We start from the raw sequence: 20084 nt of genomic DNA on the forward strand, positions 1-20084 counted from the left end.
TTATTTTGTAACCATATTGCCAAACAATTTGTTAGGTGAAGTTAAAATAAAAGTCATTACCTGAAATAAATTGTGTCCTGTGTTACTTGAAGAAAAGTTACTAATGGTCTCTCTATTTGATATATCGCTCTGTTACAAAAGACTCTTACTTTAATCCCGAAAAGTATGTGGGTCAAGGGTTATTACCTCATTTTATAGAAGAGGTGACAGGCTGAGAGAAGTTTGGAGACTTGCCTATAGTCATGTGACCAAGAATTGATAGAACTGAGTCTTCTTTTTTTAATTGCATGAAATTTATTTTTCTTGTCTTCACTTTTTTTTTCACTTTAGTAAAATTACTCATTATGTTGTTATAATCAAGATTTTTACATAATTTATATTCTAATGATAAAACAAAACCAAACCTGTTGCCTTTGAGTCGATTCCGACTCAGCAGAAACCCTGGTGATGTAGTGGTTGTTAAGAGCCACGGCTGCTAACCAAAAGTTTGAATCCACCAATTGCTCCTTGGAAACTCTATGGGGCAGCTGTAGTCTGTTCTTTAGGGTTGCTATGAGTATAATGATTCTAATGATAGCCATGCCAGATTAGATAAACCTTCGTAATTCATTGTAATCCTTATTTTTAAATGAATTTTAGGATGGAGAAAACTTTACATTAAGTCAATAATAGCAGCTGAAATTGTCAATGAAGTTATTGTAGTGTCTTACATTAAAAAATAAATGGATCTACATACAAAATTCAAGTAGTGTGATGGGTCTTATGATAAACTATTGTTAAAGAAAATACTACAAAATCTTTTAATTCCATCATATAAGTTGTTATCACTTATATCACAGTTTTCACCTTGTGAAAAACCAGTATCCAGATCTGTAAAATATTAAGTTCTTTCAAATTTTTCAGGGCTGTGCTATTACAAGGAGAAGAAAACAACAGCAAAATGGCAATATGTTTCATGGTTTATTCAATTCTTATTTTAATTGAGACTATACCTTAATCTATAAAAACCCAAATATAGTCTCAGTAAAAATCAGTGTGGGGATTAACCAAAAAAAACCTGTTGCCATTGAGTCGATTCTTTCTCATAGCAACTCTACAGGACAGAGTAGAACTGTCCCACATGGTTTCCAAAGAGCGACTGGTGGATTCAAACTGCTGACCGTTTGATTAACAGCCATCGTAGCTCTTAACCGCAGAGCCACTAGGGCTCCAGTTTAGGGATTACGTGTATGTAAATATTCTCCTTATAGTGATATGAACATTTTTGTTTTCTAATTTTACTGTATTTATAGGACTGTCACATCTGTTACATACTTCACATGCAAAACCAAAACCAAACCCACTGCCTTCGAGTTGATTCTGACTCATAGCGACCCTATAGGTCAGAGTAGAATTGGCCCATAGAGTTTCCAAGGAGAGCCTGGTGGATTTGAACTGCCTAATTTTTGGGTAGCAGTTGTAGCACTTAACGACTGTGCCACCATGGTTTCCACTTCATGTGCAGTATATTTAAATTTAGCAAGTCTTTGACTCTATCCAGTATTCTTTAACTAAAGATTAACTACTATATTCTGAGTTTACAACCCAGGCATTTTTGTTTTAGTAATGGTTCAGAATTTGGGGTTTTTCTTGTGTGTTGATAGAAAATTCCTTTTAAAATTCCTGATTATTTAAGTAAAATTATTAAGTTAGCATGTTATGGTAATATATTACAGCAATCAGTTTATGTCAATTCATAGAAATATTTTCACTTTTTAGTTTTTTAGCTGCATAGTAGTCCATGGAGCAAGTGTACCATGGAGTAGAATGTACCATAGTTTATTCAGCCAAACTCCTATGTATGCGTCTTTGGGTTATTTCTAATATTTTGCTATTATAAATAATGCTGCAGTGAATGGCCTTGTGGGTATGTTAATGAAACTTTCTCTTTTTGTTGTGATTTTGAGCATACTCAGTTTCTCAGACTAAGCCAAACTTACGGTCTGTGAAGAAGGGAGGTAAGTTGGGACAAACTACTCATCTGCCATTTTTCCAGACTTTCTCGGGTGTTCCTCTCAATTTCCCTTTGATGACCCCCTGTTATTCCCAAAGACTAAACTCCTTAACATGCTGTGCAGTCCCGGAAAAGCCAGGTCCTTCCCCACCCTCCAGCTTTATGTTGCCCATTCTTCCGTGGGCTCTTTGCCCTCACCACATTTTGCCTTCTCTCAATCCTCAAACTTGTTTCCTCGAGGCTTTTACACATGTTCTTCTTCCTGGAGCACTTTTCCTCCCTTTCCTCACCTACTTATCATCCAGCACTTAGAGGATACATGGCTTCTTCAGGGAAGCTTCTGTGATCGCCCCACCTGGGCCAGTCTCCCTGTTTTATTCTCTCACAGTACCATGTACCTCAGTTTTACAGATGTTTGTGCAATTACTTAATGTCTGTCTCTCTTAGACAAGTGTAAGCTTCAGGAGAGCAAGAACTCTGTCTCGGCTCACCGTTGTGTTCCTCAGCTGTGATGGTTAATTCTGTGTGTCGACCTGGGTAGGCTGCGGTGCCCAGTTGTTTGGTCACACATCGGTCTAGATGTTGCTGTGATAGAATTTTGTAGATGTGATTAACAGTTGCAATCAGTTAACCTTAAGTAAAGCAGATTATCCTCCATAATGGGCCTCATCCCATCAGTTGAAAGTCTTAGGAGCAAAAACCGAAGTTTCCCAAGGGAGAAGGACTCTGTTTCAAAACTAAATAGACATCCTGCCAGAATTTCCAGCCGGCCACCTGGCCTACCAATTTCTGAATCAAGACTGCTGGAGTTTCCAGCCTGTTGCTTAACCTACGAATTTTGGGCTTTCCAGCCCCCACAGTCAGGTGAGCCAGTTCCTTAAGATAAGGATATCTTATTGGTTTTGTTTCTTTGGAGAACCCTGACCAAGACAGCAGCCTAGTACAGTGCCTGGCACATAGTAGGAGTTCAGCAGTTATTGATTGGATTAATGAATGCATGGTGGCACCCATGCATTTGCATGGCAATTCCCTTGGGTTGGTATGTCATTGTCACATCCTCTCATCTTCTCTAGATCCTTTTTCACTTTTCCATATCTGCTCATAACATTTTGAGCCTTTGGTGGATATATGCATATTTAATCATGTATTATTTTATATAACCTAATTACCAACTGGGGGTCCCTGAGTGGTGTACACAGTTAATGTGTTTAGCTGCTAACCAAAAGATTAGAGGTTCTAGTCCACCCAGAGGTACCTCAGAAGAAAAGCCTGGTGATCTCTTTCAAAAAAAATCAGCCATTGAAAACCCTACGGAGCACAGCTCTACTCTGACACACATGGGGCCGCCATGAGTGGGAGCCAACGCGAAGGCAAGTGGTAGTTATCAGCTGAGGCCACGTTGCCCATCTGTCTCCTATTTCCACATGTATGTTCTATGTTTCTTACACGTACTCATAACCCACTCATAAACCTTCATGGATTTAGTGGCTTTAGTGACAGTTTGAGAGGTAGGTAATCCCTTCCATCAGTACGTGGCCTCCCGCCATTTCTTTGGCTTTCCTTTTCTTTTTTCCCAAACTTTCTCTTCCGTCCTCTGTTCCTCCTCTCCTTCAGGAGTGTCACACATATCTGGCCCCGTGCAGGGTGGTTTGGGGAAATCACAGTGCCAGCCAATATCCATGCCCCTACGGGGACTCCCCTTCTCCAAATGGGTTGACCCAGGCGTTTTCTCAGCAAAGATGGATCTCGTACAAGAAAAATTCTAGTACCAGCTGCTTAGAGTACATTTTCTTTATGTTACATTAGAGTGATTGTATTTCTGGTCACATTTGGAGACTGTCCAGTGCTCTAGCCCATGCCATTTGAGGAGAGGTTGATGGAGGGAGGGATCAAAGTGAGAATAATTTTCTCAAGCTTACTAAGACACATACAGTTAGCTTTCCAGCCACCCCAGTCTCTCCCCGTTTCTACTCTCAGACAACATAGTAGAAAATACCACATTCTCAAGAGTTCCTTTGAAGACCCCTGGGCAAAACAGATTCAGGACCAAACTAAACCCAAACTCAGTGCTGTCGAGTCTATTATGACTCAGCGAACCTATAGGACAGAGTAGAACTGCCCTATAGAGTTTCCAAGGAGCGCCTGGTGGATTCGAACTGCCATCCCTTTGGTTAGCAGCTGTAGCACTTAACCACTATGCCACTAGAGTTTCCAGATTCAGAACAGGCTGACTTAATTCTGGAGTTACCAAATGGGACCTGGGAGCAGCTCACAAACACTTGAGCACGTCTTCCTAAGTTTCTAAAGCAAGTATTTCTGCCATCCTCAGTTTATCTTTCAGGTTTTGATGCATTTCTCCACCCAGAGCTACCTCGTGCAAGGATTTCACGTGATGCTGTTTTTGCTTTTGTTTGATTCTATACTAGATTCTATACTTTGTTTAGAGAAACTGACAATCATAAGTGGCCATCTAGTCCATCCCAACATATGTCGAGTATTTTCTGTGTGCTGGGAACTCTACTGTGGCAGTGACTCACTGTATCCTTTAAAACAGGTAGCACCATGGTCCCCATCATATATGCAGAGACTGGAACCTAGGATGAGAAGCTCTTCCTAAGACAACTGCTATGAGCCAGAATTTGAACCTTCATCTCCTACCAAGTCCTGTGAGCCTAAATGTTTGGCTGTTTACCTACCTGGGGGGTTGGGGAATTAAAAGCAGTGTTCTGTTAAATCAACAAATATGTTTACTCTGTCTGTATAAACAGTGAAATTTCCCCAGATGAATCACACAGAATTGCTGTTAGCTCTTGTTTTCACTCATCAATGTCACTTCTCTTTTGTAACCATGTTTTTTGTTACTCATTAATTTTTAAAAAACCTCAATTAGCCCTCTTTTGGAATAGCTGTTATTATAATTTAAAAAAAAAAAAAAACTGAGTCTCTTTTGACTTTTCCCTAGCATCTCTTCCAGCACAAGTCAATATCCCTCAATTGGTATCATTTCAGATCTTAGGGAATTAAGGCCAGAAACATATATAGGTTTGGGACTTTTTTTTTTTGCACCTTTCTTTTTGTGGTGGTAAAATATCTTTAACACATTTGAGGTTTTAACCATTTTTAAGTGTACAATTCAGTGGCATTAATTACATTCACAACATTGTGCAACCATGACCACTATTTGTTTCCAAAACTTTTTTATCACCCCAAATAGAAACTCTATATCCTTTAAGCATTAACTCCGCATATTCCATGTCATAGCATCTGATACATAATTTTGTACTTTTTAATAAAACCAAGATTATATTATGTAGTACAGAAGTACACAAATCCTCAATATTGCTCCTCAGCCATTGCAACCTATTGAACTGTCTTTATTCCAGTACCTCCTTCATTATAGGGTTTTAAGGTTATTTACCTTTTCCGCCCCAAAATGCATACAGATGTTGCGTTTGTGCCTTAAGTCATCTAGTGCTGCTATAACAGAAATACCACATGTGGATGGCTTTAACAAAGAGAAGTTTATTTTCTTGCAGTAAACTAGGCTAAAAGTCCAAATTCAGGGCATTGGCTCTGGGGGAAGGGTTTCTTTCTCTGTTGGCTCTGGAGGAAGGTCCTGGTCCTCAATCTTCCCCTGGTCGAGGAGCTTCCCAGGTACGGGGACCCCGGGTCCAGAGGACGTGCACTGCCCCCGGTGCTGCATTCTTGGTGGTATGAGATCCCCAACTCTGTGCTTGCTTCCCTTGCCTTTTATCTCTTGAGAGTGCAGGCCACACCCCAGGGAAACTCCCTTTACACTGGAAAAGGGAGGTGACCTGAGTAAGGGTGGTGTTACAATCCCACCCTAATTCTCTCAACATAAAAATATCACCAAATGGAGGACAACCACACAATACCGGGAATCATGGCCTAACCAAGTTGATACATTTTTGGGGGGACATAATTCAATCTATGGCATTTTGCATAGTCATTATTCAAAATATAGTACTTAATCATCTCCAGGCTGCAGGCAGTCAGTAATGAATTAAGATGTCTTCAGAAATCAAACCTGTTCCCGTCGAGTTGATTCCAACTTATAGCGACCCTATAGGATAGAGTAGAACTCCCCTATAGGGTTACCAAGGAGTGGCTGGTGGATTTGAACTGCTGACCTCTTGATTAGCAGCCAGGCTCTTAACCGCATCTCCACCAGGGCTCCAAGATATGTTGACTTTGTGAGAGAGTAGGGAGGGGTCTGTTGCAAACTCAAGCTATACAGCACACCACGAACCCAGCGGTGGGGCTGGCATACAGGTCATAAAGGCTATGTGGCAGGAAGGCTAATGACTTTGTCCTAGAAACATGGAGTGACTCAGGATACAGATGTCCCGCCTACTCCCATGTCTGTAATTATGAGCTGGCAATGGCAGTGCCCAGGGAGCCTTTGAATCATCTGTTCTCATATTTTCTCATGATGCTGCTCTTTTTAGAACAATCTAGGACATGTCAGCTGAAAAACGCACCCGTTGCTTGCAAAGGCAGAATGTTTTTTTTATGTAGGGGTGGAGGCACAGAGTTCTTCTCCCTCTCTGCTTGGGAAAGTGATGCGGAGGATAAGTTAATATTTTTCAGAGAAACACATGAGTCCTGAAGAACCCTGATACCTGGAGAACATCATGACGTGAAATCAGCTTAGGGTTCCTTTTAACTTTCGTCCTGGTGTGTTTAAGATAAGGGCAGGAGCTCCAGCACGACTCTATAATTTCATTTTAATTAATATGAACACAAAGGAGATGAAGCAGAGAAACCTGAATTTGAGGGACAGCTTCATGCAGTAAAAATAAACTGGCTACCCATTGTGAAATCATTGTTGGTGCCGTTCGCCCTGGGGATATGTCCCTTCTGGTATTTTTCCACATGGATGTCCCAGAGTCCAGGAAGATTCAGATAAACAGATGGAATTCTAGGTCAGAAGAACTCCTGGGTCACTTCTGCCCAGGACAACAGGCCTTATTTTTTTCTTTGTCAAATATTCATCTGTGCAAAGCCTCCTGTAGGGCACTGAGTCCTGGCTTTTGCTCTAACTTGCTATTATCCCCTCCCAGTACCAAGGCCAGGTAGAGGCAGAAGCAACAGTAAAATAGAATTTTAGAGCTAAAGTGTATGTCAGAGATACGGTGCTGGTTCATGGAAGGGTGGTAGAAAATTTTCATCAGTTTGGACAAAATGAAGAACAAAGAAACAAGACAGTGAGTTTTGTATAAAACTAAATATTCTATTTAAGAAATATATTTTTCAGAATGTCTACTTTTCTTATTATTAAAAGTGATTTGGGGGGAATAAAGCCTTTATCTTCTACCCTCGTATTTCTGCTCCCTTTTCCTGCCAGAGGAAAAGAGAAGAGGCTTAAGAAAGCTTAAGAGCTGAGACCCAGAAGGGGAGCAACGTACCAATTTTGCACTGGGTTGGGTAAGGGCACAGTGGCACTCTAAGTCCAAGCCACTCATTTAAACTAAAATGGAGAATGGCTTTGGATTGACAGGCTGGAGGGGAGCCTACTACCCCTCCGCCAAGCTGAATTCAGCCAAGTCCATAAGCCAGCCTGACTCAAAGGCCTAGTCACAGGCAGAGGAGGTGGAGCAGGAGGTGAGTTATGGATTTACTCTACTGGGACTGGCCTCTCCTGTTTATCACACAGAGTATAAGGACAAGCACAGTGACCTTAACCCCTGCCTGCTAGTGACCCATGGCCTCAAATGTCAGCTCTCACCAACCAGATCAGATGCATCTCTTCCTTTGAAATGGCAGGAAGAGTGGAGTTCAAGCTCTTCCCAGTCAGCATTCTCCTAGAGGTGGAAATGTTGGTGGAAGGTCCTTCCGCCATGGACCAAAGTGAGCTGTGCAGAGAGGGCTGGGGGAGCCTGGAGATGCCCTCGTGCATTGTTGGATAGCTAAGGTTTGGAGAGAATCCTAGAGCTGTATTTTTCATCCTGTAATCAGGCTAAGGGGGATTGTTGAAATGCTGTGAACTCTGAAATTGGCTGATTAGGAGCCGTGGACAATAGGTCTCTGAGGTGAGGACTACGGCCACCTCAGAGGACCAGCCTACCAAGCTAGTGGGGGACTGTCTCAGTGCTGCTATAACAGAAATGCCACATGTGGGTGACTTTAACAAACAAATTATTTTCTCATAGTTAGGAGTCTCGAAGTCCGAATTCAGCGTGCTGACTGTAGGGGAAGGCATTCCCTGTTGGCTCTGGGGAAAGTCCTTGTCTCTTTTCAGCTTCTATTCCTCCGTCCTTTGTGATATTCATGTGGTGTGACATCTGTCTTCGTCTATGCTTGCTTCTGAGCCTAATCTGCCAATTTACATCTCAAAAGTGATTGGTTTAAGACACACTCTATACTGATATGGCCCCATTAACACAGCAACGAAAAACTCTATCCCCAAATGGAATTACATGCACAGGTATAGGAGATAGGATTTACAACGCATATTTTTTGGGGGACACAATTCAATTCATACCAGGGACCTTGGTATGTGGATGCACGGCTGACCCGTTTTCAAGCTCAGGGGACACTTCACCTTTGCTAATTGAAGGTGGTCCCACAGGGCATTTTCTGGGAAGGTAGGGGATCCAGGGGGAGATTCTGATGAGTTTTGTTGTAGTGTAAACACTACAAGTCTGTTTGAATTTAAAAACAAAGAGTTTTGTTGGCAAAGAAAGCGTTCTGCAACAAAAAGACAGTATTGGGAAAAATGCAACAATGTGTTCCCCTGTTTTGCAGGATGCTTTCTTTGCCAGAATAAAACTCATTGTTTTTAAATTCACACAGACTTGTGGTATTTACACTACAACATTTGGTTTCAGAAAACGTGGGATCCATAGGAGACTCCCTCTGACAGCGCCCCGAAAGCCTGGAAAACGGGCTTTGGATCCAGCTGAGCCAATGGGCTCTCCTTTTTCTGTGGACCTTTGGAAGCTGCCTGGGTGAGTACCTCTTGGATAAAAAAAAAAGAACCTTCACTTGTTGCATCTGAAGGCCTCCAAGTTTTGTTAGTGGTGTACTTTCATTCTTATTAGCGTATTTTCATTATTATTAATTTTAATTTGGCCTGAATTTGTTTTCCCTTTTCTCTGTGTTCTAGTTCTCTTGAGTCTTGGTTCATTTGCAAGTCTGGGTCAAAGTTCTCTGCTTGCAAGTTTGGGTACTTTTGATCCCAAGACAAAAATTTACCCTCCACTGGGGTGCCATTAGCGGTAATTGACTGCCCCCCTTTCAGGTTCGGGTTAAGTGTTCTGCTTGCAGGTCTGGACACTTTGGCAAAAATTGTCCTCTTGTAGGTTCGGATTGAGCGTTTCTGCCTACAAGCCCAAATCTGGACACATTTTGATTCTGACTTTGGTGCACACTTCTGGTTAACAAGGGAAATGGGGAATAACAAATAGAAAACCAGAGAATGCCCTTTGGGGACTTCTGCACAATTTATAAGCAAACATTATGGTCCTGCTACTCGAAGGGCAACCTGGAGTTGGACATTTGCCCTTCTGTACTCTTTGAGTGTGTCTTCAGGTCTGTAAAGTCCCTGAAACAGGTTAAAGTTTGCATGCATACCTATTTTGTCTTTAAGAGAGAAAAACAGATGCATATCTAGTCTATGTTTAAGAGAGAAAAATAGAGGAAAAGACAAATGCCTTATATGAGAACAAGATAAACAACCCAAATAGAGAATTTTTGACGTGTCTAAACAATTTTTTTTCTTGGGAAGTAAATAAATGGAATCGCCTTTTAAATTAATACCAGGAGGGATCTGTTATGGATTGAACTGTGTCCTCCAAAAATATCTGTTAACTTGACTAGGTCATGATCCCCAGTGTTGTGGATTGTCCACCATTTTGTCATCTGATGTGGTTTTCCTATGTGTTGTAAATCCTACCTCTGTGACGTTAATGAGGTGGGATTAGTAGCAGTTAATGAGGCAGGACTCGATTTATAAGATTAGGTTATGTTTTAAGCCAATCTCTTTTGAATTTAAAAGAGAGAAGCCAGCAGAGAGACAGGGGGACCTCATACTACCAAGAAACAAGAGCCAGGAGAATAGTGTATCCTTTGGACCTAGGGTCCTTGAACTGAGAAGCTCCTAGTCTAGGAGAAGATTGATGACAAGGACCCTTCTCCAGAGCCAACAGGGAGAGAAAGACTTCCCCTGGAGCTGGCACCCTGAATTCAGACTTCTAGCCTAGACTGAGAGAATAAATTTGTTTGTTAAAAGCATTCACTTGTGGTATTTTTTTTTATAGCAGCACTAGATAACTAAGACAGGGTCCAAATCAGCAGGACAGTAAAACTCCTCTCTACAGAGTAAAACCTCAAGCACCTGTCACTCCTTTTTCTGTCTCCTTTGCTTTCAGTTCCCTATCTATACATCCTACTGAATTTTCTACAGCTGAATCTTCAAAAACTGAGTCTTTAAAACTAGAGTGAGTTCTTTGAGAATTATTGTTTGTTTTACCGTTTGTTTCATTTTCTTCTCAGTTTTCATTTTATTACCTTAAGAATTTTACCAGGGGCGACGTCCCCAAAAGTTGTTTACACAAAATTTACCTTCACTAGGTTTTTTTTTTTTAGTATGAGGTTCTAAACAGCTTATTTTCCTAGGAGTTTTCAAATCTGTAGGATCTCAGAATCTGTAAGCTGCAAAGCTAAACTGCGCGGCAATCCTCGTTAGAATTTACTAGGTCTGAGAGTTCTGACCTTCAAAACAAAGTTGAACTTTCAGTAATACTGTGTTAGGGTTCTTTTAAACCTAATGCCTATTTTAATTGATATCTTAAGATTTAAATTTTTAGAAAATATCAAAATAATATACTATTGTTTAGCAAACTGCATAGAATCAGAAGCTACTCTGTCTAAACTTGTCCAAACTCTGCACCTATTCCCTCTGCTCTTTGGAGACAGCTTACTTGGTCTGAACTTCCTTTTTTATTTATGACTTCCTTTTTTTCTAAGAAACCTTTAGTGGTCACTTTAAGAAAATAAATTCCTCTTTACATTGCCCTTTTCAGAGAATTTTTGTTTAATACTCAAGTTTTGTCAGAGGGTCTAATATCCTTCTACCTGAGACCCTAAAAACCTAATGAGTTTATCTAAGACTTATTTATCTGTTAAGTCAATGTTACTAAAGAATTGCTATATGTGTTTTAAAAAATAGAAGCACGTTTATGTGGTTTTTCTCTTTCTCTTTTTCAAGTTTCCTATCTTGATTTACTAATTTTATCTCCTGCACAGTTAAAATCTAGTGTTTTAAAGAAGAAGGAAATCGTAGCTCTTCTTGAATTTAAACGTTTAAATAATGTATTCTAGATGCTTATATAAAAACCCATACCAAATCTGTTGCTGTTAGTCAATTCCAACTCATAGCGACCCAATCGGACAGAGTAGAACTGCCTCATAGAGTTTCCAACGAGCAGCTGGTGAATTTGAACTTCTGACCTTTTGGTTAGTAGCTGAGCTCTTAACTACCGTGCCAACAGGGCTCCAGATGCTTATAGATGCTTATATAGATTTAAAAAAATTAGAAACAACTATTGTTTTCAAGATTTTTCATAAAAATATATTAGAGAAAATGGTAGCCCCAAATATTTCAAATGGTTTCTTTTTGTAGTTTGTAGCATTGCCTGAAGTTTTTAACTTCTTAACAATATGTGTGTGTGTGTTTTGTTTGTTATGTATAAGTTTCGTATAAGCCATAAATCAGACTTTCAGTCGCATAAATTAGTCCATTTTAAAGTACACTAAAAGAGATCAATTGTTTATTTAGTACAACAAGGTCTTTACATTATTACTCTTCAAAGAGTCTTATAACATGTAAAAGAAAAGATAATAGTTTTTCACCTCTGGATGGTATTATTCTAATTGGTTTAATAATAAATAAAAATTTATACAAATTAAATAAATTAATAAGAGTCTTAATTCAAATCCTAGTCAAACAAAAGTTTTTATGTCAGCTGTAAAAACAAAACCGCATTTATCTAGGTAGGTCAGGGTATAGTGGAAGGCTTTGAAAAAAATGACAAGCTACATTGTATGACAGAGAAGAACTCTAAGGTGGAGTCACTTAATACAAGAAAGGATTGGATTTAGATCTTACCCAGAAATTCCAGTCATGCCAAGAAGCCTCAGTTTTGGAACGGCCCTGTCTTACTCCTCCATTTTGATCAAGAATTCTTCTGGTGTTAAAAAGGTGACTGCTTACCTTGTAAGTCATTTAAGACCCTGGACACTATCATACCAATGATGAGACTGGGCTGTCATCAAGTGGATAGCCAGGTACCATCAGACGGATAGCAAGCATTTTTTAAAAAAATAATTTTTATTGTGCCTTAAGTGAAAGTTTACAAATCAAGTCAGTCTCTCACACAAAAACCTACATACACATTGCTACACACTCCCAATTACTCTCCTCCTAATGAGACAGCCTGCTCTCTCCCTCCACTCTCTCGTTTCGTGTCCTTTTCGCCAGCTTTTAATCACCCCCCACCCTCTCATCTCCCCTCCAGGCAGGAGATGCCAACATAGTCTCAAGTGTCCACCTGAGCCAAGAAGCTCACTCCTCACCGGCATCCCTCTCCAACCCATTGTCTGGTCCAATCCATGTCTGAAGAGTTGGGTTTGGGAATGGTTCCTGTCCTGGGCCAACAGAAGGTCTGGGGGCCATGACCACTGGGGTCCTTCCAGTCTCAGACCAGTAAGTCTGGTCTTATGAGAATTTGGGGTCTGTATTTTTTTTTTTTATCCCACTGCTCTCCTGCTCCCTCAGGGGTTCTGTGTTGTGTTCCCTGTCAGGGCAGTCATTGGTTGTAGCTGGGCACCATCTAGTTCTTCTGGCCTCTGGATGATGTAGTCAATAGCAGGCATTTTTGTAAGTTATCGAATCAATTTGTTATTTGCAAGTTCTTAAGACTCTAGGCAAAGGGTGACTGGGCATTATCTCACCAAGTTTCTTCACCAGACTATTGTTTAAATACTGTTTTTCAGTGATCTTGCTATTAGGGGGAGTGAATAACAGCATGACCAAATTGAAAGGAATAACTTGATAGACTGAAGACATTTAACCAAGGTGTGAGGTCAAATTCTTGTTTGTGTCCAGGGTCTTAAATAACTTACAAGGTAAGCAGTTACCATTTTAACCCTTCCAGAAGATGGGTTACTCCTTTGTGGGTGACATGAGACCAGCTCATCCTGAAGATGAGACCCTATAAATAGCAAGACAGCAATCCTGACCCAAGGACAAAGTACAAGCAAGAGAAAGATACTCTTAAGTGTGATCATTGGATTCCCAAAAGAATTCTTGATCAAAAGGGGGGAGTGAGAAAGTGCCTTTCCAAAACTGAAGCTTCTTGGCACAAATGGAATTTCCAACCAAGATCTGAACCCAATCCTTTATTATCCTAAGTGACTTCATTTTTGAGTTCTTTTCTGTCAAGTAATGCAGCTTGTCATTTTTTTCAAAGCCTCCCACTATACGCTGACTTACCTAGATAAATGAGATTTTGCTGCTAGAGGAAGCATTTTCAGTTAGAAATGGCCGATGTTAAAAAGAGATCATACAGATGTTAGAAGTATTAAACACGTTACCCTAATAACTATGCCAGTTGTCAGAAAATGCCCCCTTTGCCCTCCCTCAAAAACTGCTTTTTAATCTGTGCCTGTGTCCTTACATTTTTTTTAAAACCTTGTTCAGCCTAAACCTGAGGGAGACCTGATCCCTGTTAAAACTTAGAATAAACTAATGTTACAAAGTTATAGCTCTTCTTTATCAAACACCCTTTTTTCCTCCTTAAACATTAGAATACTTAGCGTTTTTACTTATAATCATCTTAGAACATTTTATTTTATATTTCAACAGAATTCTCCATCATAATGCTAAAGTAACTCAATTTAACGTGGCTTACAGATGTCTAGATACCAGAAATCGTGTGCCTTTAGTGGTCAGCCAGAATCCTGTCACCTGGAGCCATCCTTGCAAAAGATCTCAACACCTGCCAGGATGGTCAGCCAAGGTGCCTCCCACCTGCAGCTTTGTAAATGTTAACCAATCAAAATTGTTTTAGCTATAAGGTGCTTTTTGTGGTTTTTTCCTTCATAAGTCTTTGTATTCCTGTAGCCCCCCAGAACACATTGTTGAATTTCTCCCAGCACTGTGTCTCCCCATTTGCAGAATGCTTTCTTTGCCATAGTAAGACTCTTTGTTTTTTAAACCTAAAGAGACGCATGGCTTGTTCCACTACAATAGTTTCATACAGTAGAATAATTTGTTGCACTGGCTAAACATTCTGTCACTGTCCTGTTGGAGACCTGAGCCGTGGAACATGACGCCGCTGGACACTACAGCTACAAGGGTACACTCTTGTATTACCTGCATGAGATGCACCAGGTTCTACCTACAGAAGCAGTCCTTTATATCCTATACAGCTGAAATTCTCAAATTCAGTGTGAGTAAAAATGTAGATTTTGATTTTGATTCCTGTTCAGTAGGTTGGAGTGGGGTACAGAATCTACATTTTGTAACAAGCATCCCTGGTGATTCTGGTGCAGATGGTCCATGAATACAACTTTGGGAAACACTACTGTAGGGCTGGTAGTGGTTCAGGACATTGAACACAGGGTGTGGAATTGTAGAGCCTGAGAACTGTGGATTGGGGTAGCATCAGTTTGGGAAAACCTTGCTAATAGAAAAGGATTGTATGTACAGAACACCATCTGTCATTTGAGGTGGGTGAGGTTGCTATGAGATGGAATTGAATCAACTCTACACTAATGGGTTTGGTTTATTTATTTTTTCTGCCTGCACACTAGATGGTCTGTGACAGAGCGTTTAACTGATTGTTGTCCAAGGGAGCTTGAGCCTAACCCTCACTGTGGCAGTTGGCACCTGGTGTACCAGTAGTTCTGGCAATGGCCTAACATTGCTTGGGCAGTTCTAGCATCTTCCTGAGCATAGAGCTGGAGAGTATGTAAAGACATGGGATAAATTCCTTATTTCGACCAGAAAGCAGAGCTACAGCAATCAAGAAGGACATACAACAGCACCTATTTAGTCATTGGGTACCATTTCAATGGCTTCTCCCTCAGGGTTCATCCCACTGTAAGCTTGAATGTGGGTCATACCTCTAATCACTGGCTTGCTCCTGGAAGTGCCTTCTGTACCACTGGGATCCATGATCGTTCCTCTGTAACACTCATGAAAGAGACCGTTCTGCTGTCAGGATTATATTCTTGAGAAGATTCCTACTATGTGATAAATCTGAGTGAGAGAAATTGTTGAACCTTAAATGTCTTCTGACTTTAACTTACCAGATTCAAAGGATTTCATTTCTGGAATTTAACTTCTCTTTGAAAATGTAATCATGGCTGTGAGTTCATGTTCAAATCTGGGCATTTTTGTATTGTTGACTTTGCATTATTTGGAGTATTTTAGGCTTTTGTCTGTGTTCTTTGTAAAATCTCTGGTGAGTTATGCAGGGCAATGGAGCAGGATATAACTTGAGTTAGGAAATAGAAAAGGCAGTGAATTTCAGTCCAGAGTTTGTGTGGCCTTGAAGTTATCTTACTATTCTGTTCTGACCTATATCAGAGCCTTTGGGGCAGTAGCAGAGCTGCCTACTTCACAGACCCTAGACGTAGCCACAAGCAGCATGTGGGAGGAAGAAGGGGCTCAGCCTCTTCTAGATAGAAAAGGGTCTTTTTGCTCACTCTGGATCCTGCATCTGGCTCGTCATCACCTGACTTCCCATTATTAGGCCTTGAGCCAGTGGCCTGCCTTATTGCCTGCCTATCTTGGGATTTGTTGGCCTCTGTAGCCTATGAGCCAGCAGCCTGATGATTAGGGCTCAGAATTTCCTCATCATCACTTTATATTTTTCAGCCAGGAATTGGGAAGATACTAAGACATTTAGCATAACTTAAAAGGAAGAAAATACGCGGAAAGGATAGAGGTCAAATAGAACAAAAGCTACACCAGATTACCTTTTATAACTTGCCCTTCATTGTCCCAGAACATTATTTCCAACATTTAGGCTGGAGTGAGAATCTGTATCTTCTGATTTGCTTTGTGGTTTCTAAAAGATGGCATTGATTCTAGCATTACAAGGTTCCTAAAGGCTTCCCTTTGTTTGATGTTAAAATTTAACTTTCAGAATGTTCAGCAGTATTTATTTGGGCAGAAATGTAGTCAGTGATTTACAAGAAGTGATAGCTCTTATCCCCTCAAAAGGGAAGCATGTGCCAAAGGTCAGTCACTGAACGTCAGTGGGCTGCCCCCATGAAAAAACTGTCACAGTCACAAAGCACAGCCAATGTTGCAGACACATCTTCTTATCCATTTTTAGGGGGTTCCCTCCATTCTTTCATTTATCCCTTTGTTCACTTATTCAATAAATATTTATTAAATGTTTGCCGTGTATGTGCCAGGCATTGCTCTAGGCACTGGGGGTGTATCCGTTAAGCAGCCAACCGGTTGCGGTCACGTTGACTCTGACTCCTGGCGACCCCGTATGTGTCAGAGTGGGAATGTGCTCCACAGGGTTTTCAATGGCTGATTCTTTGGACGTAGATCACCAGGGCTTTCTTCTGAGGTGCCTCTGGGTGGACTCAAACCTCCAACATTGTGGCTAACAGCTAAGTGAGTTAACTGTTTGCATCACCCAGGGACTTCTATTCGTTAACAGAAAAGTGAAAGGCAAAAAAGACAACATCTCTGCTCTCTTGGAGCTTACTTCTCAGCAGGGATGGGGAGAAGCAGACACTATGAACAGCGAGCATCAGAAATAAGTCAATTATGCAGCACAGCATTGCAAGGAGGTGATAAGTGCCACGGAAAGAATAAAGCAGGTAGGGAGAATCAGGAATGTGTGGGGGCGTGGGGAGGCTGAAGGTCTGTGAATGGCCCCAGGTGTGTAGGCCTGGCCCAGTGGCCCCTCTTGAGGCTAACCAATGAACAACCAACTGACCAGCACTACACTTCACCTTCACCGTTTCTTTCCTTTCCCCTTTTTACCCTGATGCCTCCCTTAATTGGGGGACATTGGTGGGTGAGTGATAGAATTCTCACCCTCCATGTGGGAGACCCGGGTTCCATTTTTGGCCAGTGCATCTTATGCGCAACCATCACCCATCTGTCAGTGGAAGCTTGCATGTTCTGTGATGTTGAACAGCTTTCAGTGAAGCTTTCAGACTAAGATGGTCTAGGAAGAAAGGCCTGGTGATCCCCTCCCAAAAGCCAGCCAATGAAAACCCTATGATTGCAACGCTCTGATCTGCGATTGGTCACAGGGATGGTGCAGGACTGGGCAGTGTATCCTTCTGTTGTGTCTGGGGTTGCCATGAGTCCAGGCTGACTTGACCGCAGCTAATAACAAAAACATTTTTTCCTTTTATCTCTGTCTCTCTAGGCTCCTGGGTCTCTTATTCTACGATTGCATGACTTTCCCTCTCCACTTTCTTTCTTGTATTTATATTCCATTTTCCAGTCTCTTTACTGCCTTTATCTTTTTTTTTTCTTAATATCATCTGTACCCTGTCTCATTCTCTGTTTCCTTTGACTTTCTCTCTTTCCCTCTTTTCTCCTCTCAATCTTCTTCACTAGAAAGAAGTAAAATAACCATGCCAAAGGCCCAAAATAGTGTGTGATGGGGTGAAAGGTGACTCCTCTTGAGGCCAAATGGGACAGAGAGTCACTAGGAAACTAATCCTTATTACCTGGCTTGTTTTCAGGGTCATCTGAAAAATCATCTCATTTTTGAAATACTATTTTTTTTTCCCTTAGAAGTTTTACTTAATTAAAATAAAAGCAGGAAGACCATGGTAAGTATAGCTCCCAAGAGTTTATTCTGCAAAAAAAAAAATGCTTTGAATCAAGTAAGAGAGCAAAATTAACACACATTCAGTTTCTCTTTTTACAGAGCCCAGAGTTCTCTTTTCTCCACACTAGAGGGCAGTAGATTTAAATAAAAACACATAAAACAACTGTTCAAAGGCTTAAATTTTCCCACAAAGTCTGTTGGTATAACAGAAAGTTAAATTACAATAGAGGCATGATATGACACTTTAATGTGTCAGGCTCTTTAAGGCAGTGCGTTTTGGGCAGAATTCTCTGTCTTTACTGGGTGAGGAGAGGCAGCAGTAAAAAAAAAAACTATTAAATCGAACTCCTAACATATGATGTTGACTTTCGGTTGGCAAAGTGAAGTGTTTAATTTGACCCTGTTCTTAAAAGTAACTCTCTGATTTGTTAATATTTCTTTGTGTCTTTTCTGCCATTCAGGATCAAGCAGCATTTCATGTGAAAATTGGAAGCCCTGAGGAAGTCAGCCCTTCAGTGGTTTTCAGATGTTTTAGCAAGAAATTTAGGAGTGGTGTTGTCAGGATTCTCAGAATAACAATAAATATAACAATAATAATAAGTAATAACAATAAGTATATGGGTGAGGGAATAAAGCAAATGTATCAAAATGTTAACTATTGATGAACCTGGGTAGAAGGTATGTGGTGTTCGTTGTACTATTCTTGTAACTTTTCTGTAGCTTTACCTTTTTTTTTTTTTTTGCATTTGCCTTTTCTTGTCTTTTTGTACAAGTAAGGTCATACAACATTTGTCCTTTTGTGATTGGCTTATTTCACTCAGCATAATGTCTCCAAGCTCTATCCATACCACAGCATGTATCAAGACTTCATTTCTCCTACTGGCCGAGTAGTATTCTATTGTATGTATGTACCACATTTTGTTTATCCGTTTATCTGCTGATGGGCATTTAGGTAGTTTCCACCTTTTGGCTACTGTGAATAGTGCTGCAATGAACATTGGTGAATAAGTGTTTGAGTCTCTGCTTTCAAGTCTTGGGCATATACCTAGGAGTGGAATTGCTGGGTCATATAGTTCCATTTTTAGTTTTTTGAGGAACCACCACACTGTTTTCCACAATAGCTGTACCATTTTGCATTCCCACCAGCAATGGATAAGAGTTCCATTTTTCCCACATCCTCACCAACAATTGTTTTTTTTTTTTTTTTTTTTTTTTTAATCTTAGCCATCTTAGTGAGAGTGAAATGGTATCTCATTGTGGTTTTGATTTACATTTCTCTGATGGCTAGTGTCTCAGGCTGGGTTCTCTAGAGACGCAAAACCAGTAAAGTATATAAATATATGTAGAGATTTATATCAAGGAAATGGCGATTGTAGAGACTGGAATATCCCAAGTCTGTGGATCAGGATAGAGACTTCTCCTGATTCATGTAGCTGCAGGGGCTGGCAAATCCAAGATCAGCAGGTTGGAGAGCAGGGCTCTTGCTCACAGGTTGTCAAGATCGACAAATCCTAAATCAGCAGGCAAGACCACAAGGCTTCTCCTGATTCACGTAGCCGCAGGGGCTGCTGAACCCAAGATTGGCAGGTCAGAGAGCAGGGCTCTTGCTCACAGGCTGTGAAGATTGACACATCTCAGGATTGGCAGGTAAGCTGCCAGCTGAAGTCCCAAGAACCAGAGGTCGGATGAACAGGAGCCAGCTCTAGGATCCAGAGGAGGCAAAAGCCAGAATGTCCACTTATATTCGTATGCAGGCCACATGCTTAAGGAAACTCCCTTTCAACTGATTGGCTACTCACAGCAGATCCCATCATGGGGGTGATCACGTATAAACACTGAGAATCATGGCCCAGCCAAGTTGACAGACAATCTTAACCATCACAACTAGTGACTCTGAGGATCTTTTCATGTGTTTGATGGACATTTGAATGCCCTCCTTGGTAAAATGTCTATTCAAGTCTTTTGCCCATTTTATGATTGGGTTTTTTGTCTTTTTTTGTTAAGTTGTTGAAATTTTATATATATTTTGGTTATTAAATTCTTGTCAGAAAAAAATTCTTGTTGGAGTGTTAAAATTTTTTCAAATAAAAAATTGAAAATAGGGGGAAAAAAGTAGTCACAAAATGGGTGGCTGAACTCACACACCTAGTAGGTGTGTAGAAAGAGTTGCTCTGGAGCATATTTTCTTACCACTACTGCAGTTATTATCAAACACTTGGCATAGTTTCTTAAGATGAGATCTATCC

The 20084-nt window shown here is 40.6% G+C and overlaps 1 long non-coding RNA gene across 1 annotated transcript; it reads left to right on the plus strand.

The window, feature by feature from the left end:
• The first annotated feature begins 807 nt into the window (after positions 1 to 807).
• LOC126082857 (uncharacterized) lies at positions 808 to 19829 on the plus strand. Its single transcript, XR_007518673.1, has 3 exons — positions 808 to 4659; positions 8845 to 8964; positions 18300 to 19829. It is a non-coding gene; the product is annotated as an uncharacterized LOC126082857 (long non-coding RNA).
• Positions 19830 to 20084: the final 255 nt, after the last annotated feature.

This window comes from Elephas maximus, chromosome 9 (genome assembly GCF_024166365.1).
Source record: "Elephas maximus indicus isolate mEleMax1 chromosome 9, mEleMax1 primary haplotype, whole genome shotgun sequence".
Taxonomy (NCBI): domain Eukaryota; kingdom Metazoa; phylum Chordata; class Mammalia; order Proboscidea; family Elephantidae; genus Elephas; species Elephas maximus.